Below are 25,515 nucleotides of genomic sequence, written 5' to 3' on the forward strand. Positions count from 1 at the left end.
GGCAAGTCGAGGCAAAAGAGTCTCAGAGTTATTTTGGCGTGAAGTACTTGAGGATCCTCGTAGGAACCTTGTGCTGGTGAGTGGAAATTCTTTGCAGAAACCTAGATGTTTGGCCACGGGGACTTGTGCCCTGAGACTACACCCTCACCTTCTTGGCTCTTCCAGTGGCACCCGAGATCCGATGCCATGATCCTTAGCTCCATTGGCAGCCCCGTGGGTCGGCTCTGGCCGCTCCTGACTGCTGACATGATTGAGATCGTTGGCTGCCCTGCGGTGGAGCCTGCAACTTTGAACGTGCAGCCTTTGAGCAGGTGGATTGATGATGACTCCCATAAATGCACTGCTTGGCACTCTGAACCAATGAATGGGTCTCAGGTTTCTCTGCAGTCATGCCACTGACGGGCCCGGGGGCGAAAATACAAGGCGCCAGGGCAAGTTACCCAGTTGCTGCAAGGGTTTGCCCTGCCTGTTTGGGCATTGGAATATCTCCAATGCCAATAGCTTTCTGTACGACCCAAGGGCATCGCCTCTGGCTTGACAAGGTTCCTGGTAGAAACCTTGTGGGGGTAAACGGAACTTCTTTGAAGAAACCTAGATGTTTGGCCACGGGGACTTGTGCGGCGAGACTACACCGTCACATTCCGGGCGCTTACTGGGGCCCCCGAGCTCCGATGCCCTGAGACTTGGGTGCACTTTCTGCCCCGTGGCTCGAGTCTGGCCGCTCCCTACTGCTGAGAGGATTGAGCTTGCTGACAGTCCGCGACTTTGCACGTCCAGCCTTTGAGCAGCTGCGTGGATCGGTGATGACTCCCATAAATGCATTCCTTCGAAATCTAAACAAAATGAATGAGCAATACCTACCATCTTCTCATCCTAACTGAGGTCCAGCACGTGGCTCCCAAAGGAAAATTAGGGAGAGGTCCATGTCGCATTTGCTACTGTGGGCTCGCGCAGCAACATTGTTCAAGTTGAGGGTGGCGGGCTTCTCGTGCAGAAAGAGCCATGTGGAGACGAGCCTGGGATGTCCATCTACGTGGGAAGGCTAAGGACAACTTGACGTCTCTGGGCACCTGAGTCTAGCCAAAACTGCTATCCCCTGCCGCGGTCAGCATGCGGGTATGAAAGGAAGCATGAGCCACTGGTACTCCTCTGGCTTGCCCTCGAGACCTACAGGCCACCCTCGAGCTCAGGTCGTTGCCTTGTTCCCGCAAGGAAACAGAAGTCTCTGCACTCAGGGTCAGAGGAGGAGTCCTGGCCAGGCCAGGCTTCTATGTCATGTTCAGCTTGGGAGGTGGGATGTAGTTTACGTTTGCCCTGATGGTCAGGGGAAATCAAATGGGCCACCGTCCCACGGATTTGGGCGACGCTGTTGGCTCCTCCTTGGGTTGTGTCCTGCTTGTGTGTTGTGTGTGGAGAGGTTGGAAAATGCCTTAGGCAAATCCAGGGGACATCAAGCTACTTAGGTGAGGGGTGGATTCGTTTGGGTCCTGGTGGAGAGAGGAAGGCAAGGCGAGCGGGAAATACACGTGAGAGTGTTGGCTAAGCCCACAGGCTTACTGTTGGGTGGATAGATGGTCGGTGGACATAGGGTTCCCGGAACTCTTTTGGGATATCTTCAGGAGCATTTGGAGTTCCGTGTAGGGAAGGAATACAGGTGCACATTCATGGACCATCCCAACCTTTTCCTCTCCTTTCTCAATGTGCTTCACGGCGGGTCCTTGTTCCAGTGAATGGTGCCTTCACGGCACAGTATGGTGTCTTCTCACTGGGCCCGATTTGGAGCCGTTGGGATGTTTTGTCCCTGTGTGGCCTCCTTGCCCCTATGTTGAGGATGTTAAGGTGTTCCTTAGGACAGCCCAGCATCATTGCTATACCCAGTCGGCATAGCATTCCCTGAGGTTTGGAGCTCTCCCCGGAGGTCTTTGGGCCCAACCATGCAGAAAGAAGCGAGTTGGCTGCCAAGGAAATGCTACAGGTTTAAGGGCTGGAGTGAAAGTGTGCTGCAGGGGTCATTTTCTCCTGCCGCCTTCTGGTGCTGCGAGCCTGTGATCTCCAGCATGCATGGCTTCAAGCCAGAGAAGTCATGCCTGTTCAAGGGTCCAGGATGTTGGAGGCGTTCCCTCATTGCACGGCTGTGGGTGACACGTTGGTTCTGGAGGACCTGGGTCTCTTGGTTTCTCCAAGGTCTTGTCCTTGAAGGGAAGAGAGAAAATGTGCAAGGTGCTACGATATGATACCCAGTTGCTGCAAGGGTTTGCCCCGCCACTTTGGGCATTGGAATGGCTCCCTTGCCATTAGCTTTGGTGGCGGTCCTAGGAAGTTCCTCTGGCTTGGCAGGAGACCAGGAAGTATGCCTGCTGGTGAGTCTCCCTTGATCAGTCCAGGCGTTCCTCAGGTGCCCTTTGTCACGGGTCCCTACGAGCCGCTTTTGATGGAGGTCGTCATATTCGGCCAAGGGCCCTTCCCTTGTGGAAGATCTCTCCCCTTGAGGGTGTGTCCACTGTGTGGAATCATAAGTGCCAAGGCCGTGTTTGTTGCCAAAGAGGGCACTTGTTCTTAGGCTGAGGGGGCCCAGTTGTCCTGAGGGTGTCTCAGGGGATCAGGAAGACATCGTTTTGCTGTGATGCAGGGCAGATTGCTCAGGAGAGGAATTTCAGGGCCCGAGGCCAGGGTCTTGTTGGTCGGCGGCGCTCTTTGTCCTGATGGCCACACGCTCTGTAGGCGCATGTGCCACGATGCTTTCACGTTTGGGTGCGTAAACACAGGCAAGATGGACAGCAAATGAAATGTTGAGGAGAGATAGAACACACATCACTGGGTGGTATCGACCTTTCCCTCGCTGCGCCCATGCACCCTCCTCAAAACTGCGTGTGTTCTCTCACCCGAGCCAGGTGGAATGCCAGGGAAAGAATGCCAGCAGCAGCCTGGGGCCATCCGTATAATCCCTGATGCCCGTTGAAAGGAGGACGGCGTGGCAAGGCGAGGCCAGGCGAAGGAGTCTCGGAGGGTTCCTGGCGTGCATTCCATGAGGATCCTGCTTTAACCCTTGTTGCGGTAAGCGACACTTCTGTGCTAAACCTAAAGGTTTGGCGACGGGAACGTGTGCACCGGGGCTACACCCTCACCTTCTGGTTTTTTCTCGGGGAACACGAGCTTTGATGCCCTGAGAACTGGCTGCATTTCCTGACCCATGGCTCGGCTCTGGCCACTTCTGTACGCTGATATGATTCAGCTCGCTGGCCGTCCCATGGTGGAATCTGCAACTTTGCATGTCCAACGTTTGAGCATGTGCTTGGATCGATGATGACTCCCACAAATGCTTTCCTTGGAAATCTGAACAAAATGAGGGAGAAATCCCTACCGTCTCCTCGTTGGAACTGAGGTCCAGCACGTGGCTCCCAAAAGGAAAGTAGGGAGAGGTTCACATTGCATTTGCGGCCGTGGGTGTCCACAGCCACGTTGTTCAAGTTGAGGGTTGTGGTCATCTCATGGGGAGAAGAGCAATTGGGAAAGGAGCCTGGGATGCCAATCCAGGCGGGAAGGAGTGGGACAGCGTGCCGTCTCTGGGTTCCTTGGTCTAGCCAGGACTGCTGTCCCCTGCCACGGTTCAGCATGCAGGTAGGAGAGGAAGCGTGCGCCATTGCTGGTTCTGCCACCTGCAATTGAGTTCTACAGGCTGCCCCAACCGGCTGGTCATTGCCTTGTGGCCTCAAAGAAACAGAAGTCTGTAGGCTCAGGGTCAGAACAGGATTCCAGGCCTAGGGCAGGTTTCTTTGTCATGTTCTGCTTGGGAGACCATATGCAATTTAGGTTTCTCCTGATGAGGGGAGAAATCAAATGGGCCACTGTTCCTGGGAGTTTAGGCAATCTGATGGCTCCTCCTCGGGTTGTGTCCTGCTTGTGTGTGCTGTGTGAAGGGGCTGGAAAATGCCTTAGTCAAGCTTGGTCACGGCAAGCTTCCTTGGTGAGGGGTGGCTCTGGTATCTTGCCGTGACACGTTGGGATCCCGGTGGAGAGAGATTAAGGTAAGGCGAGTGAAAGAGAGACGTGAGATGGCTGGCTAAGCCCACAGGTTTACTGGTGGGTGGATAGATCGATGGTGGCCATGGGGTTCCCGGAACACATTTGGGATTCCCTTAGGAGCATCTGGAGGTACGTGTAGGGAGAGAATACGGGAGCACATTTGTGGACTGTCCCGCCTCTTTCCTCTCCTTGGCCGATTTGCTTCATGGCGGGTCCTTGTCCAGCGAAAGGTTGCCTTCATGGCACAGTATGGTGTCTTCTCATGGGGGTCGATTTGGAGGCCTTGGGGTGTTTTGTCCCTGTCTGGCCACGTTCCCCCTGTGTTGAAGACGTGAAGGTGTTCCTGAGGACAGCCAAGCATCATTTCTCTACCCGGCCCACATAGCTTTCCCTGAGGATTGGAGCTCTACCAGGAAGTCATTGGGCGCAACCATGCAGAAACAAGGGAGTCGGCTGCCAAGGAAAGGCTACAGTTTTAAGGGCAGGAGAGGATGTGTGGCGTGGGTGTCATTTTTCCTGCCACCCGCTGGTGCGTCGAGACTGTGGTATCCGGCGAGCCTGGCCACAGGCCAGACAAGTCATACCGTTTCAAGTGTCTAGGCTGTTGTCTTGGTTCTCTCGTTGCATGGCTGTGGGTAACAAGTTGCTTGCAGAGTACCTGAGCCTCACGGTTTCCCCAATGTCACGTCACTGATGGTCCCAGAGTGTGAAAGTACCAGACACCACTGCAAGTTACACCATTGCTGCAAGGGTTTCCCCGCCGCGTTGAGCATCGGAATGGTTCCCATGCCATTAGCTTTGTGTGTGTGCCAAGGGTAGGTTGCCAGTCTTGGCAGCAGTCCAGGAAGTATGGCTACAGGTGAATCTCCATTGTTCAGTCCAGGAGTTCCTCTGGTGTGTTTTGTCACCGGTCCCTACAAGCTGCTTTTGTGGGAGGTCGTCCCATTTGGCCAAGGGCCGTTCCCTTGTGGAAGATCTCAGGGACCACATTTCCCCTTGAGGGAGAGTCCACTGCGTGGAAGCGTATGCGCCAGGAGTGGTTTGGTTCCCCAGAGGGCAGTGGCTCTTACGCTGAGTAATCCCATTTCCCCTGAGGGTTTCTCAGCGGTTCAGGGTGACATCCCTGTGCTGTGTCGGTGGGGAGGCGGCTCAGGCGGGGAAGTTCAAGGCCCATACCAGGGGTTTGATGGATGGCCGTGCTCTTTGTGTTGATGCCCGTGCACTCTGAAGGCATCCGTGCCACGAAGCATTCACGTTTGGCTGTGGACACACAGACATGATGGGCTGCAAATGAAATGTTGAGGGGAGATAGAGCGCACATCGCTGGGCGGTATCACCCTTTGCCTCTGTGCCCCCGTTCACTTTTCTCAAACATCCCTGTGTTCTGTCACACTGAGGCAGGTGGTGGAGTGCCCGGGAACAAACACCTGCAGCAGCATGGGGCCCTCTGTATAGTCCATGGTACCTGGAGAAGTGAGGACAGTGCGGCAAGTTGAGGCAAGTCGAGGCAAAAGAGTCTCAGAGTGATTTTGGCGTGAAGTACTTGAGGATCCTCGTAGGAACCTTGTGCTGGTGAGTGGAAATTCTTTGCAGAAACCTAGATGTTTGGCCACGGGGACTTGTGCCCTGAGACTACACCCTCACCATCTTGGCTCATCCAGTGGCACCCGAGATGCGATGCCATGATCCTTAGCTCCATTGGCAGCCCCGTGGGTCGGCTCTGGCCGCTCCTGACTGCTGACATGATTGAGATCGTTGGCTGCCCTGCGGTGGAGCCTGCAACTTTGAACGTGCAGCCTTTGAGCAGGTGGATTGATGATGACTCCCATAAATGCACTGCTTGGCACTCTGAACCAATGAATGGGTCTCAGGTTTCTCCGCAGTCATGCCACTGACGGGCCCGGGGGCGAAAATACAAGGCGCCAGGGCAAGTTACCCAGTTGCTGCAAGGGTTTGCCCTGCCAGTTTGGGCATTTGAATATCTCCAATGCCAATAGCTTTCTGTACGACCCAAGGGCATCGCCTCTGGCTTGTCAAGGTTCCTGGTAGAAACCTTGTGGGGGTAAACGGAACTTCTTTGAAGAAACCTAGATGTTTGGCCACGGGGACTTGTGCGGCGAGACTACACCGTCACATTCCGGGCGCTTCCTGGGGCACCCGAGCTCCGATGCCCTGAGACTTGGGTGCACTTTCTGCCCCATGGCTCGCGTCTGGCCGCTCCCTACTGCTGAGAGGATTGAGCTTGCTGACAGTCCGCGACTTTGCACGTCCAGCCTTTGAGCAGCTGCGTGGATCGGTGATGACTCCCATAAATGCATTCCTTCGAAATCTAAACAAAATGAATGAGCAATACCTACCATCTTCTCATCCTACCTGAGGTCCAGCACGTGGCTCCCAAAGGAAAATTAGGGAGAGGTCCATGTCGCATTTGCTACTGTGGGCTCGCGCAGCAACATTGTTCAAGTTGAGGGTGGCGGGCTTCTCGTGCAGAAAGAGCCATGTGGAGAGGAGCCTGGGATGTCCATCTACGTGGGAAGGCTAAGGACAACTTGACGTCTCTGGGCACCTGAGTCTAGCCAAAACTGCTATCCCCTGCCGCGGTCAGCATGCGGGTATGAAAGGAAGCATGAGCCACTGGTACTCCTCTGGCTTGCCCTCGAGACCTACAGGCCACCCTCGAGCTCAGGTCGTTGCCTTGTTCCCGCAAGGAAACAGAAGTCTCTGCACTCAGGGTCAGAGAAGGAGTCCTGGCCAGGCCAGGCTTCTATGTCATGTTCAGCTTGGGAGGTGGGATGTAGTTTACGTTTGCCCTGATGGTCAGGGGAAATCAAATGGGCCACCGTCCCACGGATTTGGGCGACGCTGTTGGCTCCTCCTTGGGTTGTGTCCTGCTTGTGTGTTGTGTGTGGAGAGGTTGGAAAATGCCTTAGGCAAATCCAGGGGACATCAAGCTACTTAGGTGAGGGGTGGATTCGTTTGGGTCCTGGTGGAGAGAGGAAGGCAAGGCGAGCGGGAAATACACGTGAGAGTGTTGGCTAAGCCCACAGGCTTACTGTTGGGTGGATAGATGGTCGGTGGACATAGGGTTCCCGGAACTCTTTTGGGATATCTTCAGGAGCATTTGGAGTCCCGTGTAGGGAAGGAATACAGGTGCACATTCATGGACCATCCCAACCTTTTCCTCTCCTTTCTCAATGTGCTTCACGGCGGGTCCTTGTTCCAGTGAATGGTGCCTTCACGGCACAGTATGGTGTCTTCTCACTGGGCCCGATTTGGAGCCGTTGGGATGTTTTGTCCCTGTGTGGCCTCCTTGCCCCTATGTTGAGGATGTTAAGGTGTTCCTTAGGACAGCCCAGCGTCATTGCTATACCCAGTTGGCATAGCATTCCCGGAGGTTTGGAGCTCTCCCCGGAGGTCTTTGGGCCCAACCATGCAGAAAGAAGCGAGTTGGCTGCCAAGGAAATGCTACAGGTTTAAGGGCTGGAGTGAAAGTGTGCTGCAGGGGTCATTTTGTCCTGCCGCCTTCTGGTGCTGCGAGCCTGTGATCTCCAGCATGCATGGCTTCAAGCCAGAGAAGTCATGCCGGTTCAAGGGTCCAGGATGTTGGAGGCGTTCCCTCATTGCACGGCTGTGGGTGACACGTTGGTTCTGGAGGACCTGGGTCTCATGGTTTCTCCAAGGTCTTGTCCTTGAAGGGAAGAAAGACAATGTGCAAGGTGCTACGATAAGATACCCAGTTGCTGCAAGGGTTTGCCCCGCCACTTTGGGCATTGGAATGGCTCCCTTGCCATTAGCTTTGGTTGTGGTCCTAGGAAGTTCCTCTGGCTTGGCAGGAGACCAGGAAGTATGCCTGCTGGTGAGTCTCCCTTGATCAGTCCAGGCGTTCCTCAGGTGCCCTTTGTCACGGGTCCCTACGAGCCGCTTTTGATGGAGGTCGTCATATTCGGCCAAGGGCCCTTCCCTTGTGGAAGATCTCTCCCCTTGAGGGTGTGTCCACTGTGTGGAATCATAAGTGCCAAGGGCGTGTTTGTTGCCAAAGAGGGCACTTGTTCTTAGGCTAAGGGGCCCCAGTTGTCCTGAGGGTGTCTCAGGGGATCAGGAAGACATCGTTTTGCTGTGATGCAGGGCAGATTGCTCAGGAGAGGAATTTCAGGGTCCGAGACCAGGGTCTTGTTGGTCGGCGGCGCTCTTTGTCCTGATGGCCGCACGCTCTGTAGGCGCATGTGCCACGATGCTTTCACGTTTGGGTGCGTACACACAGGCAAGATGGACAGCAAATGAAATGTTGAGGAGAGATAGAACACACATCACTGGGTGGTATCGACCTTTCCCTCGCTGCGCCCGTGCACCCTCCTCAAGCCTGCGTGTGTTCTCTCACCCGAGCCAGGTGGAATGCCAGGGAAAGAATGCCAGCAGCAGCCTGGGGCCATCCGTATAATCCCTGATACCCGTTGGAAGGAGGACGGCGTGGCAAGGCGAGGCCAGGCGAAGGAGTCTCGGAGGGGTCCTGGCGTGCATTCCATGAGGATCCTGCTTTAACCCTTGTAGCGGTAAACGACACTTCTTTGCTAAACCTAAAGGTTTGGCGACGGGAACGTGTGCACCGGGGCTACACCCTCACCTTCTGGTCTTTTCTCGGGGAACACGAGCTTTGATGCCCTGAGAACTGGCTGTATTTCCTGACCCATGGCTCGGCTCTGGCCACTTCTGTACGCTGATATGATTCAGCTCGCTGGCCGTCCCATGGTGGAATCTGCAACTTTGCATGTCCAACGTTTGAGCATGTGGTTGGATCGATGATGACTCCCACAAATGCATTCCTTGGAAATCTTAACAAAATGAGTGAGAAATCCCTACCGTCTCCTCGTTGGAACTGAGGTCCAGCACGTGGCTCCCAAAAGGAAAGTAAGGAGAGGTTCACATTGCATTTGCGGCTGTGGGTGTCCACAGCCACGTTGTTCAAGTTGAGGGTTGTGGTCATCTCATGGGGAGAAGAGCCATTGGGAAAGGAGCCTGGGATGCCAAACCAGGCGGGAAGGCGTGGGACAGAGTGCCGTCTCTGGGTTCCTTGGTCTAGCCAGGACTGCTGTCCCCTGCCACGGTTCAGCATGCAGGTAGGAGAGGAAGCGTGCGCCATTGCTGGTTCTGCCACCTGCGCTTGAGTTCTACAGGCTGCCCCCACCGGCTGGTCATTGCCTTGTGGCCTCAAAGAAACAGAAGTCTGTAGGCTCAGGGTCAGAACAGGATTCCAGGCCTAGGGCAGGCTTCTTTGTCATGTTCTGCTTGGGAGACCATATGCAATTTAGGTTTCTCCTGATGAGGGGAGAAATCAAATGGGCCAGTGTACCTGGGAGTTTAGGCAATCTGATGGCTCCTCCTCGGGTTGTGTCCTGCTTGTGTGTGCTGTGTGAAGGGGCTGGAAAATGCCTTAGTCAAGCTTGGTCACGGCAAGCTTCCTTGGTGAGGGGTGGCTCTGGCATCTTGCCGTGACACGTTGGGATCCCGGTGGAGAGAGATTAAGGTAAGGCGAGTGAAAGAGAGACGTGAGATGGCTGGCTAAGCCCACAGGTTTACTGGTGGGTGGATAGATCGATGGTGGCCATGGGGTTCCCGGAACACATTTGGGATTCCCTTAGGAGCATCTGGAGGTACGTGTAGGGAGAGAATACGGGAGCACATTTGTGGACTGTCCCGCCTCTTTCCTCTCCTTGGCCGATTTGCTTCATGGCGGGTCCTTGTCCAGCGAAAGGTTGCCTTCATGGCACAGTATGGTGTCTTCTAATGGGGGTCGATTTGGAGGCCTTGGGGTGTTTTGTCCCTGTCTGGCCACGTTCCCCCTGTGTTGAAGACGTGAAGGTGTTCCTGAGGACAGCCAAGCATCATTTCTCTACCCGGCCCACATAGCTTTCCCTGAGGATTGGAGCTCTACCAGGAGGTCATTGGGCGCAACCATGCAGAAACAAGGGAGTCGGCTGCCAAGGAAAGGCTACAGTTTTAAGGGCAGGAGAGGATGTGTGGCGTGGGTGTCATCTTTCCTGCCACCCGCTGGTGCGTCGAGACTGTGGTATCCGGCGAGCCTGGCCACAGGCCAGACAAGTCATACCGTTTCAAGTGTCTAGGCTGTTGTCTTGGTTCTCTCGTTGCATGGCTGTGGGTAACAAGTTGCTTGCAGAGTACCTGAGCCTCACGGTTTCCCCAATGTCACGTCACTGATGGTCCCAGAGTGTGAAAGTACCAGACACCACTGCAAGTTACACCATTGCTGCAAGGGTTTCCCCGCCGCGTTGAGCATCAGAATTGTTCCCATGCCATTAGCTTTGTGTGTGTGCCAAGGGTAGGTTGCCAGTCTTGGCAGCAGGCCAGGAAGTATGGCTACAGGTGAATCTCCATTGTTCAGTCCAGGAGTTCCTCTGGTGTGTTTTGTCACCGGTCCCTACAAGCTCCTTTGTGGGAGGTCGTCCCATTTGGCCAAGGGCCGTTCCCTTGTGGAAGATCTCAGGGACCACATTTCCCCTTGAGGGAGAGTCCACTGCGTGGAAGCGTATGCGCCAGAAGTGGTTTGGTTCCCCAGAGGGCAGTGGCTCTTACGCTGAGTAATCCCATTTCCCCTGAGGGTTTCTCAGCGGTTCAGGGTGACATCCCTGTGCTGTGTCGGTGGGGAGGCGGCTCAGGCGGGGAAGTTCAAGGCCCATACCAGGGGTTTGATGGATGGCCGTGCTCTTTGTGTTGATGCCCGTGCACTCTGAAGGCATCCGTGCCACGAAGCATTCACGTTTGGCTGTGGACACACAGACATGATGGGCTGCAAATGAAATGTTGAGGGGAGATAGAGCGCACATCGCTGGGCGGTATCACCCTTTGCCTCTGTGCCCCCGTTCACTTTTCTCAAACATCCCTGTGTTCTGTCACACTGAGGCAGGTGGTGGAGTGCCCGGGAACAAACACCTGCAGCAGCATGGGGCCCTCTGTATAGTCCATGGTACCTGGAGAAGTGAGGACAGTGCGGCAAGTTGAGGCAAGTCGAGGCAAAAGAGTCTCAGAGTGATTTTGGCGTGAAGTACTTGAGGATCCTCGTAGGAACCTTGTGCTGGTGAGTGGAAATTCTTTGCAGAAACCTAGATGTTTGGCCACGGGGACTTGTGCCCTGAGACTACACCCTCACCATCTTGGCTCATCCAGTGGCACCCGAGATGCGATGCCATGATCCTTAGCTCCATTGGCAGCCCCGTGGGTCGGCTCTGGCCGCTCCTGACTGCTGACATGATTGAGATCGTTGGCTGCCCTGCGGTGGAGCCTGCAACTTTGAACGTGCAGCCTTTGAGCAGGTGGATTGATGATGACTCCCATAAATGCACTGCTTGGCACTCTGAACCAATGAATGGGTCTCAGGTTTCTCCGCAGTCATGCCACTGACGGGCCCGGGGGCGAAAATACAAGGCGCCAGGGCAAGTTACCCAGTTGCTGCAAGGGTTTGCCCTGCCAGTTTGGGCATTTGAATATCTCCAATGCCAATAGCTTTCTGTACGACCCAAGGGCATCGCCTCTGGCTTGTCAAGGTTCCTGGTAGAAACCTTGTGGGGGTAAACGGAACTTCTTTGAAGAAACCTAGATGTTTGGCCACGGGGACTTGTGCGGCGAGACTACACCGTCACATTCCGGGCGCTTCCTGGGGCACCCGAGCTCCGATGCCCTGAGACTTGGGTGCACTTTCTGCCCCATGGCTCGCGTCTGGCCGCTCCCTACTGCTGAGAGGATTGAGCTTGCTGACAGTCCGCGACTTTGCACGTCCAGCCTTTGAGCAGCTGCGTGGATCGGTGATGACTCCCATAAATGCATTCCTTCGAAATCTAAACAAAATGAATGAGCAATACCTACCATCTTCTCATCCTACCTGAGGTCCAGCACGTGGCTCCCAAAGGAAAATTAGGGAGAGGTCCATGTCGCATTTGCTACTGTGGGCTCGCGCAGCAACATTGTTCAAGTTGAGGGTGGCGGGCTTCTCGTGCAGAAAGAGCCATGTGGAGAGGAGCCTGGGATGTCCATCTACGTGGGAAGGCTAAGGACAACTTGACGTCTCTGGGCACCTGAGTCTAGCCAAAACTGCTATCCCCTGCCGCGGTCAGCATGCGGGTATGAAAGGAAGCATGAGCCACTGGTACTCCTCTGGCTTGCCCTCGAGACCTACAGGCCACCCTCGAGCTCAGGTCGTTGCCTTGTTCCCGCAAGGAAACAGAAGTCTCTGCACTCAGGGTCAGAGAAGGAGTCCTGGCCAGGCCAGGCTTCTATGTCATGTTCAGCTTGGGAGGTGGGATGTAGTTTACGTTTGCCCTGATGGTCAGGGGAAATCAAATGGGCCACCGTCCCACGGATTTGGGCGACGCTGTTGGCTCCTCCTTGGGTTGTGTCCTGCTTGTGTGTTGTGTGTGGAGAGGTTGGAAAATGCCTTAGGCAAATCCAGGGGACATCAAGCTACTTAGGTGAGGGGTGGATTCGTTTGGGTCCTGGTGGAGAGAGGAAGGCAAGGCGAGCGGGAAATACACGTGAGAGTGTTGGCTAAGCCCACAGGCTTACTGTTGGGTGGATAGATGGTCGGTGGACATAGGGTTCCCGGAACTCTTTTGGGATATCTTCAGGAGCATTTGGAGTCCCGTGTAGGGAAGGAATACAGGTGCACATTCATGGACCATCCCAACCTTTTCCTCTCCTTTCTCAATGTGCTTCACGGCGGGTCCTTGTTCCAGTGAATGGTGCCTTCACGGCACAGTATGGTGTCTTCTCACTGGGCCCGATTTGGAGCCGTTGGGATGTTTTGTCCCTGTGTGGCCTCCTTGCCCCTATGTTGAGGATGTTAAGGTGTTCCTTAGGACAGCCCAGCGTCATTGCTATACCCAGTTGGCATAGCATTCCCAGAGGTTTGGAGCTCTCCCCGGAGGTCTTTGGGCCCAACCATGCAGAAAGAAGCGAGTTGGCTGCCAAGGAAATGCTACAGGTTTAAGGGCTGGAGTGAAAGTGTGCTGCAGGGGTCATTTTGTCCTGCCGCCTTCTGGTGCTGTGAGCCTGTGATCTCCAGCATGCATGGCTTCAAGCCAGAGAAGTCATGCCGGTTCAAGGGTCCAGGATGTTGGAGGCGTTCCCTCATTGCACGGCTGTGGGTGACACGTTGGTTCTGGAGGACCTGGGTCTCATGGTTTCTCCAAGGTCTTGTCCTTGAAGGGAAGAAAGACAATGTGCAAGGTGCTACGATAAGATACCCAGTTGCTGCAAGGGTTTGCCCCGCCACTTTGGGCATTGGAATGGCTCCCTTGCCATTAGCTTTGGTTGTGGTCCTAGGAAGTTCCTCTGGCTTGGCAGGAGACCAGGAAGTATGCCTGCTGGTGAGTCTCCCTTGATCAGTCCAGGCGTTCCTCAGGTGCCCTTTGTCACGGGTCCCTACGAGCCGCTTTTGATGGAGGTCGTCATATTCGGCCAAGGGCCCTTCCCTTGTGGAAGATCTCTCCCCTTGAGGGTGTGTGCACTGTGTGGAATCATAAGTGCCAAGGGCGTGTTTGTTGCCAAAGAGGGCACTTGTTCTTAGGCTAAGGGGCCCCAGTTGTCCTGAGGGTGTCTCAGGGGATCAGGAAGACATCGTTTTGCTGTGATGCAGGGCAGATTGCTCAGGAGAGGAATTTCAGGGCCCGAGACCAGGGTCTTGTTGGTCGGCGGCGCTCTTTGTCCTGATGGCCGCACGCTCTGTAGGCGCATGTGCCACGATGCTTTCACGTTTGGGTGCGTACACACAGGCAAGATGGACAGCAAATGAAATGTTGAGGAGAGATAGAACACACATCACTGGGTGGTATCGACCTTTCCCTCGCTGCGCCCGTGCACCCTCCTCAAGCCTGCGTGTGTTCTCTCACCCGAGCCAGGTGGAATGCCAGGGAAAGAATGCCAGCAGCAGCCTGGGGCCATCCGTATAATCCCTGATACCCGTTGGAAGGAGGACGGCGTGGCAAGGCGAGGCCAGGCGAAGGAGTCTCGGAGGGGTCCTGGCGTGCATTCCATGAGGATCCTGCTTTAACCCTTGTAGCGGTAAGCGACACTTCTTTGCTAAACCTAAAGGTTTGGCGACGGGAACGTGTGCACCGGGGCTACACCCTCACCTTCTGGTCTTTTCTCGGGGAACACGAGCTTTGATGCCCTGACAACTGGCTGCATTTCCTGACCCATGGCTCGGCTCTGGCCACTTCTGTACGCTGATATGATTCAGCTCGCTGGCCGTCCCATGGTGGAATCTGCAACTTTGCATGTCCAACGTTTGAGCATGTGCTTGGATCGATGATGACTCCCACAAATGCATTCCTTGGAAATCTGAACAAAATGAGTGAGAAATCCCTACCGTCTCCTCGTTGGAACTGAGGTCCAGCACGTGGCTCCCAAAAGGAAAGTAAGGAGAGGTTCACATTGCATTTGCGGCTGTGGGTGTCCGCAGCCACGTTGTTCAAGTTGAGGGTTGTGGTCATCTCATGGGGAGAAGAGCCATTGGGAAAGGAGCCTGGGATGCCAAACCAGGCGGGAAGGCGTGGGACAGCGTGCCGTCTCTGGGTTCCTTGGTCTAGCCAGGACTGCTGTCCCCTGCCACGGTTCAGCATGCAGGTAGGAGAGGAAGCGTGCGCCATTGCTGGTTCTGCCACCTGCGCTTGAGTTCTACAGGCTGCCCCCACCTGCTGCTCATTGCCTTGTGGCCTCAAAGAAACAGAAGTCTGTAGGCTCAGGGTCAGAACAGGATTCCAGGCCTAGGGCAGGCTTCTTTGTCATGTTCTGCTTGGGAGACCATATGCAATTTAGGTTTCTCCTGATGAGGGGAGAAATCAAATGGGCCAGTGTACCTGGGAGTTTAGGCAATCTGATGGCTCCTCCTCGGGTTGTGTCCTGCTTGTGTGTGCTGTGTGAAGGGGCTGGAAAATGCCTTAGTCAAGCTTGGTCACGGCAAGCTTCCTTGGTGAGGGGTGGCTCTGGCATCTTGCCCTGACACGTTGGGATCCCGGTGGAGAGAGATTAAGGTAAGGCGAGTGAAAGAGAGACGTGAGATGGCTGGCTAAGCCCACAGGTTTACTGGTGGGTGGATAGATCGACGGTGGCCATGGGGTTCCCGGAACACATTTGGGATTCCCTCAGGAGCATCTGGAGGCACGTGTAGGGAGAGAATACGGGAGCACATTTGTGGACTGTCCCGCCTCTTTCCTCTCCTTGGCCGATTTGCTTCATGGCGGGTCCTTGTCCAGCGAAAGGTTGCCTTCATGGCACAGTATGGTGTCTTCTCATGCGGTCCGATTTGGAGGCCTTGGGGTGTTTTGTCCCTGTCTGGCCACGTTCCCCCTGTGTTGAAGACGTGAAGGTGTTCCTGAGGACAGCCAAGCATCATTTCTCTACCCGGGCCACATAGCGTTCCCTGAGGATTGGAGCTCTACCAGGAGGTCATTGGGCGCAACCATGCAGAAACAAGGGAGTCGGCTGCCAAGGAAAGGCTACAGTTTTAAGGGCAGGAGAGGATGTGTGGCGTGGGTGTCATTTTTCCTGCCACCCGCTGGTGCGTCGAGACTGTGGTATTCGGCGAGCCTGGCCACAGGCCAGACAAGTCATACCGTTTCAAGTGTCTAGGCTGTTGTCTTGGTTCTCTCGTTGCATGGCTGTGGGTAACAAGTTGCTTGCAGAGTACCTGGGCCTCACGGTTTCCCCAATGTCACGTCACTGATGGTCCCAGAGTGTGAAAGTACCAGACACCACTGCAAGTTACACCATTGCTGCAAGGGTTTCCCCCCCGCGTTGAGCATCGGAATGGTTCCCATGCCATTAGCTTTGTGTGTGGGCCAAGTGTAGGTTGCCAGTCTTGGCAGCAGGCCAGGAAGTATGGCTACAGGTGAATCACCATTGTTCAGTCCAGGAGTTCCTCTGGTGTGTTTTGTCACCGGTCCCTACAAGCTGCTTTTGTGGGAGGTCGTCCCATTTGGCCAAGGGCCGTTCCCTTGTGGAAGATCTCAGGGACCACATTTCCCCTTGAGGGAGAGTCCACTGCGTGGAAGCGTATGCGCCAGGAGTGGTTTGGTTCCCCAGAGGGCAGTGGCTCTTACGCTGAGTAATCCCATTTCCCCTGAGGCTGTCTCAGCGGTTGAGGGTGACATCCCTATGCTGTGTCGGTGGGGAGGCGGCTCAGGCGGGGAAGTTCAAGGCCCATACCAGGGGTTTGATGGACGGCCGTGCTCTTTGTGTTGATGCCCGTGCACTCTGAAGGCATCCGTGCCACGAAGCATTCACGTTTGGCTGTGGACACACAGACATGATGGGCTGCAAATGAAATGTTGATGGGAGATAGAGCGCACATTGCTGGGCGGTATCACCCTTTGCCTCTGTGCCCCCGTTCACTTTTCTCAAACATCCCTGTGTTCTGTCACACTGAGGCAGGTGGTGGAGTGCCCGGGAACAAACACCTGCAGCAGCATGGGGCCCTCTGTATAGTCCATGGTACACGGAGAAGTGAGGACAGTGCGGCAAGTTGAGGCAAGTCGAGGCAAAAGAGTCTCAGAGTTATTTTGGCGTGAAGTACTTGAGGATCCTCGTAGGAACCTTGTGCTGGTGAGTGGAAATTCTTTGCAGAAACCTAGATGTTTGGCCACGGGGACTTGTGCCCTGAGACTACACCCTCACCTTCTTGGCTCTTCCAGTGGCACCCGAGATCCGATGCCATGATCCTTAGCTCCATTGGCAGCCCCGTGGGTCGGCTCTGGCCGCTCCTGACTGCTGACATGATTGAGATCGTTGGCTGCCCTGCGGTGGAGCCTGCAACTTTGAACGTGCAGCCTTTGAGCAGGTGGATTGATGATGACTCCCATAAATGCACTGCTTGGCACTCTGAACCAATGAATGGGTCTCAGGTTTCTCTGCAGTCATGCCACTGACGGGCCCGGGGGCGAAAATACAAGGCGCCAGGGCAAGTTACCCAGTTGCTGCAAGGGTTTGCCCTGCCTGTTTGGGCATTGGAATATCTCCAATGCCAATAGCGTTCTGTACGACCCAAGGGCATCGCCTCTGGCTTGACAAGGTTCCTGGTAGAAACCTTGTGGGGGTAAACGGAACTTCTTTGAAGAAACCTAGATGTTTGGCCACGGGGACTTGTGCGGCGAGACTACACCGTCACATTCCGGGCGCTTCCTGGGGCCCCCGAGCTCCGATGCCCTGAGACTTGGGTGCACTTTCTGCCCCGTGGCTCGAGTCTGGCCGCTCCCTACTGCTGAGAGGATTGAGCTTGCTGACAGTCCGCGACTTTGCACGTCCAGCCTTTGAGCAGCTGCGTGGATCGGTGATGACTCCCATAAATGCATTCCTTCGAAATCTAAACAAAATGAATGAGCAATACCTACCATCTTCTCATCCTAACTGAGGTCCAGCACGTGGCTCCCAAAGGAAAATTAGGGAGAGGTCCATGTCGCATTTGCTACTGTGGGCTCGCGCAGCAACATTGTTCAAGTTGAGGGTGGCGGGCTTCTCGTGCAGAAAGAGCCATGTGGAGACGAGCCTGGGATGTCCATCTACGTGGGAAGGCTAAGGACAACTTGACGTCTCTGGGCACCTGAGTCTAGCCAAAACTGCTATCCCCTGCCGCGGTCAGCATGCGGGTATGAAAGGAAGCATGAGCCACTGGTACTCCTCTGGCTTGCCCTCGAGACCTACAGGCCACCCTCGAGCTCAGGTCGTTGCCTTGTTCCCGCAAGGAAACAGAAGTCTCTGCACTCAGGGTCAGAGGAGGAGTCCTGGCCAGGCCAGGCTTCTATGTCATGTTCAGCTTGGGAGGTGGGATGTAGTTTACGTTTGCCCTGATGGTCAGGGGAAATCAAATGGGCCACCGTCCCACGGATTTGGGCGACGCTGTTGGCTCCTCCTTGGGTTGTGTCCTGCTTGTGTGTTGTGTGTGGAGAGGTTGGAAAATGCCTTAGGCAAATCCAGGGGACATCAAGCTACTTAGGTGAGGGGTGGATTCGTTTGGGTCCTGGTGAAGAGAGGAAGGCAAGGCGAGCGGGAAATACACGTGAGAGTGTTGGCTAAGCCCACAGGCTTACTGTTGGGTGGATAGATGGTCGGTGGACATAGGGTTCCCGGAACTCTTTTGGGATATCTTCAGGAGCATTTGGAGTTCCGTGTAGGGAAGGAATACAGGTGCACATTCATGGACCATCCCAACCTTTTCCTCTCCTTTCTCAATGTGCTTCACGGCGGGTCCTTGTTCCAGTGAATGGTGCCTTCATGGCACAGTATGGTGTCTTCTCACTGGGCCCGATTTGGAGCCGTTGGGATGTTTTGTCCCTGTGTGGCCTCCTTGCCCCTATGTTGAGGATGTTAAGGTGTTCCTTAGGACAGCCCAGCATCATTGCTATACCCAGTCGGCATAGCATTCCCTGAGGTTTGGAGCTCTCCCCGGAGGTCTTTGGGCCCAACCATGCAGAAAGAAGCGAGTTGGCTGCCAAGGAAATGCTACAGGTTTAAGGGCTGGAGTGAAAGTGTGCTGCAGGGGTCATTTTGTCCTGCCGCCTTCTGGTGCTGCGAGCCTGTGATCTCCAGCATGCATGGCTTCAAGCCAGAGAAGTCATGCCTGTTCAAGGGTCCAGGATGTTGGAGGCGTTCCCTCATTGCACGGCTGTGGGTGACACGTTGGTTCTGGAGGACCTGGGTCTCTTGGTTTCTCCAAGGTCTTGTCCTTGAAGGGAAGAGAGAAAATGTGCAAGGTGCTACGATATGATACCCAGTTGCTGCAAGGGTTTGCCCCGCCACTTTGGGCATTGGAATGGCTCCCTTGCCATTAGCTTTGGTGGCGGTCCTAGGAAGTTCCTCTGGCTTGGCAGGAGACCAGGAAGTATGCCTGCTGGTGAGTCTCCCTTGATCAGTCCAGGCGTTCCTCAGGTGCCCTTTGTCACGGGTCCCTACGAGCCGCTTTTGATGGAGGTCGTCATATTCGGCCAAGGGCCCTTCCCTTGTGGAAGATCTCTCCCCTTGAGGGTGTGTCCACTGTGTGGAATCATAAGTGCCAAGGCCGTGTTTGTTGCCAAAGAGGGCACTTGTTCTTAGGCTGAGGGGGCCCAGTTGTCCTGAGGGTGTCTCAGGGGATCAGGAAGACATCGTTTTGCTGTGATGCAGGGCAGATTGCTCAGGAGAGGAATTTCAGGGCCCGAGGCCAGGGTCTTGTTGGTCGGCGGCGCTCTTTGTCCTGATGGCCACACGCTCTGTAGGCGCATGTGCCACGATGCTTTCACGTTTGGGTGCGTACACACAGGCAAGATGGACAGCAAATGAAATGTTGAGGAGAGATAGAACACACATCACTGGGTGGTATCGACCTTTCCCTCGCTGCGCCCATGCACCCTCCTCAAAACTGCGTGTGTTCTCTCACCCGAGCCAGGTGGAATGCCAGGGAAAGAATGCCAGCAGCAGCCTGGGGCCATCCGTATAATCCCTGATGCCCGTTGAAAGGAGGACGGCGTGGCAAGGCGAGGCCAGGCGAAGGAGTCTCGGAGGGTTCCTGGCGTGCATTCCATGAGGATCCTGCTTTAACCCTTGTTGCGGTAAGCGACACTTCTGTGCTAAACCTAAAGGTTTGGCGACGGGAACGTGTGCACCGGGGCTACACCCTCACCTTCTGGTTTTTTCTCGGGGAACACGAGCTTTGATGCCCTGAGAACTGGCTGCATTTCCTGACCCATGGCTCGGCTCTGGCCACTTCTGTACGCTGATATGATTCAGCTCGCTGGCCGTCCCATGGTGGAATCTGCAACTTTGCATGTCCAACGTTTGAGCATGTGCTTGGATCGATGATGACTCCCACAAATGCTTTCCTTGGAAATCTGAACAAAATGAGGGAGAAATCCCTACCGTCTCCTCGTTGGAACTGAGGTCCAGCACGTGGCTCCCAAAAGGAAAGTAGGGAGAGGTTCACATTGCATTTGCGGCCGTGGGTGTCCACAGCCACGTTGTTCAAGTTGAGGGTTGTGGTCATCTCATGGGGAGAAGAGCAATTGGGAAAGGAGCCTGGGATGCCAATCCAGGCGGGAAGGAGTGGGACAGCGTGCCGTCTCTGGGTTCCTTGGTCTAGCCAGGACTTCTGTCCCCTGCCACTGTTCAGCATGCAGGTAGGAGAGGAAGCGTGCGCCATTGCTGGTTCTGCCACCTGCGCTTGAGTTCTACAGGCTGCCCCAACCGGCTGGTCATTGCCTTGTGGCCTCAAAGAAACAGAAGTCTGTAGGCTCAGGGTCAGAACAGGATTCCAGGCCTAGGGCAGGTTTCTTTGTCATGTTCTGCTTGGGAGACCATATGCAATTTAGGTTTCTCCTGATGAGGGGAGAAATCAAATGGGCCACTGTTCCTGGGAGTTTAGGCAATCTGATGGCTCCTCCTCGGGTTGTGTCCTGCTTCTGTGTGCTGTGTGAAGGGGCTGGAAAATGCCTTAGTCAAGCTTGGTCACGGCAAGCTTCCTTGGTGAGGGGTGGCTCTGGCATCTTGCCGTGACACGTTGGGATCCCGGTGGAGAGAGATTAAGGTAAGGCGAGTGAAAGAGAGACGTGAGATGGCTGGCTAAGCCCACAGGTTTACTGGTGGGTGGATAGATCGACGGTGGCCATGGGGTTCCCGGAACACATTTGGGATTCCCTCAGGAGCATCTGGAGGCACGTGTAGGGAGAGAATACGGGAGCACATTTGTGGACTGTCCCGCCTCTTTCCTCTCCTTGGCCGATTTGCTTCATGGCGGGTCCTTGTCCAGCGAAAGGTTGCCTTCATGGCACAGTATGGTGTCTTCTCATGGGGGCCGATTTGGAGGCCTTGGGGTGTTTTGTCCCTGTCTGGCCACGTTCCCCCTGTGTTGAAGACGTGAAGGTGTTCCTGAGGACAGCCAAGCATCATTTCTCTACCCGGCCCACATAGCGTTCCCTGAGGATTGGAGCTCTACCAGGAGGTCATTGGGCGCAACCATGCAGAAACAAGGGAGTCGGCTGCCAAGGAAAGGCTACAGTTTTAAGGGCAGGAGAGGATGTGTGGCGTGGGTGTCATTTTTCCTGCCACCCGCTGGTGCGTCGAGACTGTGGTATCTGGCGAGCCTGGCCACAGGCCAGACAAGTCATACCGGTTCAAGTGTCTAGGCTGTTGTCTGGGTTCTCTCGTAGCATGGCTGTGGGTAACAAGTTGCTTGCAGAGTACCTGGGCCTCACGGTTTCCCCAATGTCACGTCACTGATGGTCCAAGAGTGTGAAAGTACCAGACACCACGGCAAGTTACGCCATTGCTGCAAGGGTTTCCCAGCCGCGTTGAGCATCAGAATGGTTTCCAAGTCATTAGCTTTGTGTCTGGGCCAAGGGTAGGTTGCCATTCTTGGCAGCAGGCCAGGAAGTATGGCTACAGGTGAATCTCCATTGTTCAGTCCAGGAGTTCCTCTGGTGTGTTTTGTCACCGGTCCCTACAAGCTGCTTTTGTGGGAGGTCGTCCCATTTGGCCAAGGGCCGTTCCCTTGTGGAAGATCTCAGGGACCACATTTCCCCTTGAGGGTGAGTCCACTGTGTGGAAGCGTATGCGCCAGGAGTGGTTTGGTTCCCCAGAGGGCAGTGGCTCTTATGCTGAGTAATCCCATTTCCCCTGAGGGTGTCTCAGCGGTTCAGGGTGACATCCCTATGCTGTGTCGGTCGGGAGGCGGCTCAGGCGGGGAAGTTCAAGGCCCATACCAGGGGTCTGATGGACGGCCGTGCTCTTTGTGTTGATGCCCGTGCACTCTGAAGGCATCTGTGCCACGAAGCATTCACGTTTGGCTGTGGACACACAGACATGATGGGCTGCAAATGAAATGTTGAGGGGAGATAGAGCGCACATCGCTGGGTGGTATCACCCTTTGCCTCTGTGCCCCCGTTCAGTTTTCTCAAACATCCCTGTGTTCTGTCACACTGAGGCAGGTGGTGGAGTGCCCGGGAACAAACACCTGCAGCAGCATGGGGCCCTCTGTATAGTCCATGGTACCTGGAGAAGTGAGGACAGTGCGGCAAGTGGAGGCAAGTCGAGGCAAAAGAGTCTCAGAGTGATTTTGGCGTGAAGTACTTCAGGATCCTCGTAGGAACCTTGTGCTGGTGAGTGGAAATTCTTTGCAGAAACCTAGATGTTTGGCCACGGGGACTTGTGCCCTTAGACTACACCCTCACCTTTTTGGCTCTTCCAGTGGCACCCGAGATCCGATGCCATGATCCTTAGCTCCATTGGCAGCCCTGTGGGTCGGCTCTGGCCGCTCCTGACTGCTGACATGATTGAGATCGTTGGCTGCCCTGCGGTGGAGCCTGCAACTTTGAACGTGCAGCCTTTGAACTGGTGGATTGATGATGACTCCCATAAATGCACTGCTTGGCACTCTGAAACAATGAATGGGTCTCAGGTTTCTCCGCAGTCATGTCACTGACGGGCCCGGGGGCAAAAACACAAGGTGGCAGGGAAAGTTACCCAGTTGCTGCAAGGGTTTGCCCTGCCAGTTTGGGCATTGGAATATCTCCAATGCCAATAGCTTTCTGTACTACCCAAGGGCATCGCCTCTGGCTTGACAAGGTTCCTGGTAGAAACCTTGTGGGGGTAAACGGAACTTCTTTGAAGAAACCTAGATGTTTGGCCACGGGGACTTGTGCGGCGAGACTACACCGTCACATTCCGGGCGCTTCCTGGGGCACCCGAGCTCCGATGCCCTGAGACTTGGGTGCACTTATTGCCCCGTGGCTCGAGTCTGGCCGCTCCCTACTGCTGAGAGGATTGTGCTTGCTGACAGTCCGCGACTTTGCACGTCCAGCCTTTGAGCAGCTGCGTGGATCGGTGATGACTCCCATAAATGCATTCCTTCGAAATCTAAACAAAATGAATGAGCAATACCTACCATCTTCTCATCCTAACTGAGGTCCAGCACGTGGCTCCCAAAGGAAAATTAGGGAGAGGTCCATGTCGCATTTGCTACTGTGGGCTCGCGCAGCAACATTGTTCAAGTTGAGGGTGGCGGTCTTGTCGTGCACAAAGAGCCATGTGGAGAGGAGCCTGGGATGTCCATCTACGTGGGAAGGCTAAGGACAACTTGACGTCTCTGGGCACCTGAGTCTAGCCAAAACTGCTATCCCCTGCCGCGGTCAGCATGCGGGTATGAAAGGAAGCATGAGCCACTGGTACTCCTCTGGCTTGCCCTCGAGACCTACAGGCCACCCTCGAGCTCAGGTCGTTGCCTTGTTCCCGCAAGGAAACAGAAGTCTCTGCACTCAGGGTCAGAGAAGGAGTCCTGGCCAGGCCAGGCTTCTATGTCATGTTCAGCTTGGGAGGTGGGATGTTGTTTACGTTTGCCCTGATGGTCAGGGGAAATCAAATGGGCCACCGTCCCACGGATTTGGGCGACGCTGTTGGCTCCTCCTTGGGTTGTGTCCTGCTTGTGTGTTGTGTGTGGAGAGGTTGGAAAATGCCTTAGGCAAATCCAGGGGACATCAAGCTACTTAGGTGAGGGGTGGATTCGTTTGGGTCCTGGTGGAGAGAGGAAGGCAAGGCGAGCGGGAAATACATGTGAGAGTGTTGGCTAAGCCCACAGGCTTACTGTTGGGTGGATAGATGGTCGGTGGACATAGGGTTCCCGGAACTCTTTTGGGATATCTTCAGGAGCATTTGGAGTCCCGTGTAGGGAAGGAATACAGGTGCACATTCATGGACCATCCCAACCTTCTCCTCTCCTTTCTCAATGTGCTTCACGGCAGGTCCTTGTTCCAGTGAATGGTGCCTTCACGGCACAGTATGGTGTCTTCTCACTGGGCCCGATTTGGAGACATTGGGATGTTTTGTCCCTGTGTGGCCTCCTTGCCCCTATGTTGAGGATGTTAAGGTGTTCCTTAGGACAGCCCAGCGTCATTGCTATACCCAGTCGGCATAGCATTCCCTGAGGTTTGGAGCTCTCCCCGGAGGTCTTTGGGCCCAACCATGCAGAAAGAAGCGAGTTGGCTGCCAAGGAAATGCTACAGGTTTAAGGGCTGGAGTGAAAGTGTGCTGCAGGGGTCATTTTGTCCTGCCGCCTTCTGGTGCTGCGAGCCTGTGATCTCCAGCATGCATGGCTTCAAGCCAGAGAAGTCATGCCGGTTCAAAGGTCCAGGATGTTGGAGGCGTTCCCTCATTGCACGGCTGTGGGTGACACGTTGGTTCTGGCGGACCTGGGTCTCATTGTTTCTCCAAGGTCTTGTCCTTGAAGGGAAGAAAGACAATGTGCAAGGTGCTACGATAAGATAACCAGTTGCTGCAAGGGTTTGCCCCGCCACTTTGGGCATTGGAATGGCTCCCTTGCCATTAGCTTTGGTTGCGGTTCTAGGAAGTTCCTCTGGCTTGGCAGGAGACCAGGAAGTATGCCTGCTGGTGAGTCTCCCTTGATCAGTCCAGGCGTTCCTCAGGTGCCCTTTGTCACGAGTCCCTACGAGCCGCTTTTGATGGAGGTCGTCATATTCGGCCAAGGGCCCTTCCCTTGTGGAAGATCTCTCCCCTTGAGGGTGTGTCCACTGTGTGGAATCATAAGTGCCAAGGGCGTGTTTGTTGCCAAAGAGGGCACTTGTTCTTAGGCTGAAGTGGCCCAGTTGTCCTGAGGGTGTCTCAGGGGATCGGGAAGACATCGTTTTGCTGTGATGCAGGGCAGATTGCTCAGGAGAGGAATTTCATGGCCCGAGGCCAGGGTCTTGTTGTTCGGCGGAGCTCTTTGTCCTGATGGCCACACGCTCTGTAGGCGCATGTGCCACGATGCTTTCACGTTTGGGTGCGTAAACACAGGCAAGATGGACAGCAAATGAAATGTTGAGGAGAGATAGAACACACATCACTGGGTGGTATCGACCTTTCCCTCGCTGCGCCCGTGCACCCTCCTCAAGCCTGCGTGTGTTCTCTCACCCGAGCCAGGTGGAATGCCAGGGAAAGAATGCCAGCAGCAGCCTGGGGCCATCCGTATAATCCCTGATGCCCGTTGAAAGGAGGACGGCGTGGCAAGGCGAGGCCAGGCGAAGGAGTCTCGGAGGGGTCCTGGCGTGCATTCCATGAGGATCCTGCTTTAATCCTTGTTGCGGTAAGCGACACTTCTGTGCTAAACCTAAAGGTTTGGCGACGGGAACGTGTGCACCGGGGCTACACCCTCACCTTCTGGTTTTTTCTCGGGGAACACGAGCTTTGATGCCCTGAGAACTGGCTGCATTTCCTGACCCATGGCTCGGCTCTGGCCACTTCTGTACGCTGATATGATTCAGCTCGCTGGCCGTCCCATGGTGGAATCTGCAACTTTGCATGTCCAACGTTTGAGCATGTGCTTGGATCGATGATGACTCCCACAAATGCTTTCCTTGGAAATCTGAACAAAATGAGGGAGAAATCCCTACCGTCTCCTCGTTGGAACTGAGGTCCAGCACGTGGCTCCCAAAAGGAAAGTAGGGAGAGGTTCACATTGCATTTGCGGCC

The 25,515-nt window shown here is 54.9% G+C and overlaps 10 non-coding genes across 10 annotated transcripts; all 10 read left to right on the forward strand.

Moving 5' to 3' along the window:
• The first annotated feature begins 794 nt into the window (after window positions 1-794).
• LOC137777914 (small nucleolar RNA SNORD116) lies at window positions 795-886 on the forward strand. The gene has a single exon (XR_011076675.1). It is a non-coding gene; the product is annotated as a small nucleolar RNA SNORD116 (small nucleolar RNA).
• A 2,408-nt stretch (window positions 887-3,294) lies between these two features.
• LOC137753658 (small nucleolar RNA SNORD116) lies at window positions 3,295-3,386 on the forward strand. Its single transcript, XR_011071538.1, has one exon. It is a non-coding gene; the product is annotated as a small nucleolar RNA SNORD116 (small nucleolar RNA).
• Window positions 3,387-6,313: 2,927 nt separating this feature from the next.
• LOC137749971 (small nucleolar RNA SNORD116) lies at window positions 6,314-6,405 on the forward strand. Its single transcript, XR_011070336.1, has one exon. It is a non-coding gene; the product is annotated as a small nucleolar RNA SNORD116 (small nucleolar RNA).
• Window positions 6,406-8,813: 2,408 nt separating this feature from the next.
• LOC137753316 (small nucleolar RNA SNORD116) lies at window positions 8,814-8,905 on the forward strand. Its single transcript, XR_011071447.1, has one exon. It is a non-coding gene; the product is annotated as a small nucleolar RNA SNORD116 (small nucleolar RNA).
• Window positions 8,906-11,831: 2,926 nt separating this feature from the next.
• Window positions 11,832-11,923, forward strand: LOC137749979 (small nucleolar RNA SNORD116). The gene has a single exon (XR_011070338.1). It is a non-coding gene; the product is annotated as a small nucleolar RNA SNORD116 (small nucleolar RNA).
• A 2,408-nt stretch (window positions 11,924-14,331) lies between these two features.
• On the forward strand, window positions 14,332-14,423 carry LOC137753035 (small nucleolar RNA SNORD116). Its single transcript, XR_011071362.1, has one exon. It is a non-coding gene; the product is annotated as a small nucleolar RNA SNORD116 (small nucleolar RNA).
• A 2,927-nt stretch (window positions 14,424-17,350) lies between these two features.
• Window positions 17,351-17,442, forward strand: LOC137777919 (small nucleolar RNA SNORD116). Its single transcript, XR_011076676.1, has one exon. It is a non-coding gene; the product is annotated as a small nucleolar RNA SNORD116 (small nucleolar RNA).
• Window positions 17,443-19,850: 2,408 nt separating this feature from the next.
• LOC137753665 (small nucleolar RNA SNORD116) lies at window positions 19,851-19,942 on the forward strand. The gene has a single exon (XR_011071545.1). It is a non-coding gene; the product is annotated as a small nucleolar RNA SNORD116 (small nucleolar RNA).
• Window positions 19,943-22,869: 2,927 nt separating this feature from the next.
• On the forward strand, window positions 22,870-22,961 carry LOC137777922 (small nucleolar RNA SNORD116). The gene has a single exon (XR_011076677.1). It is a non-coding gene; the product is annotated as a small nucleolar RNA SNORD116 (small nucleolar RNA).
• Window positions 22,962-25,369: 2,408 nt separating this feature from the next.
• On the forward strand, window positions 25,370-25,461 carry LOC137753670 (small nucleolar RNA SNORD116). The gene has a single exon (XR_011071546.1). It is a non-coding gene; the product is annotated as a small nucleolar RNA SNORD116 (small nucleolar RNA).
• The last annotated feature ends 54 nt before the right edge of the window (window positions 25,462-25,515 follow it).

The sequence above is a fragment of the Eschrichtius robustus genome, chromosome 1 (genome assembly GCF_028021215.1).
Source record: "Eschrichtius robustus isolate mEscRob2 chromosome 1, mEscRob2.pri, whole genome shotgun sequence".
In the NCBI taxonomy this organism is placed as follows: domain Eukaryota; kingdom Metazoa; phylum Chordata; class Mammalia; order Artiodactyla; family Eschrichtiidae; genus Eschrichtius; species Eschrichtius robustus.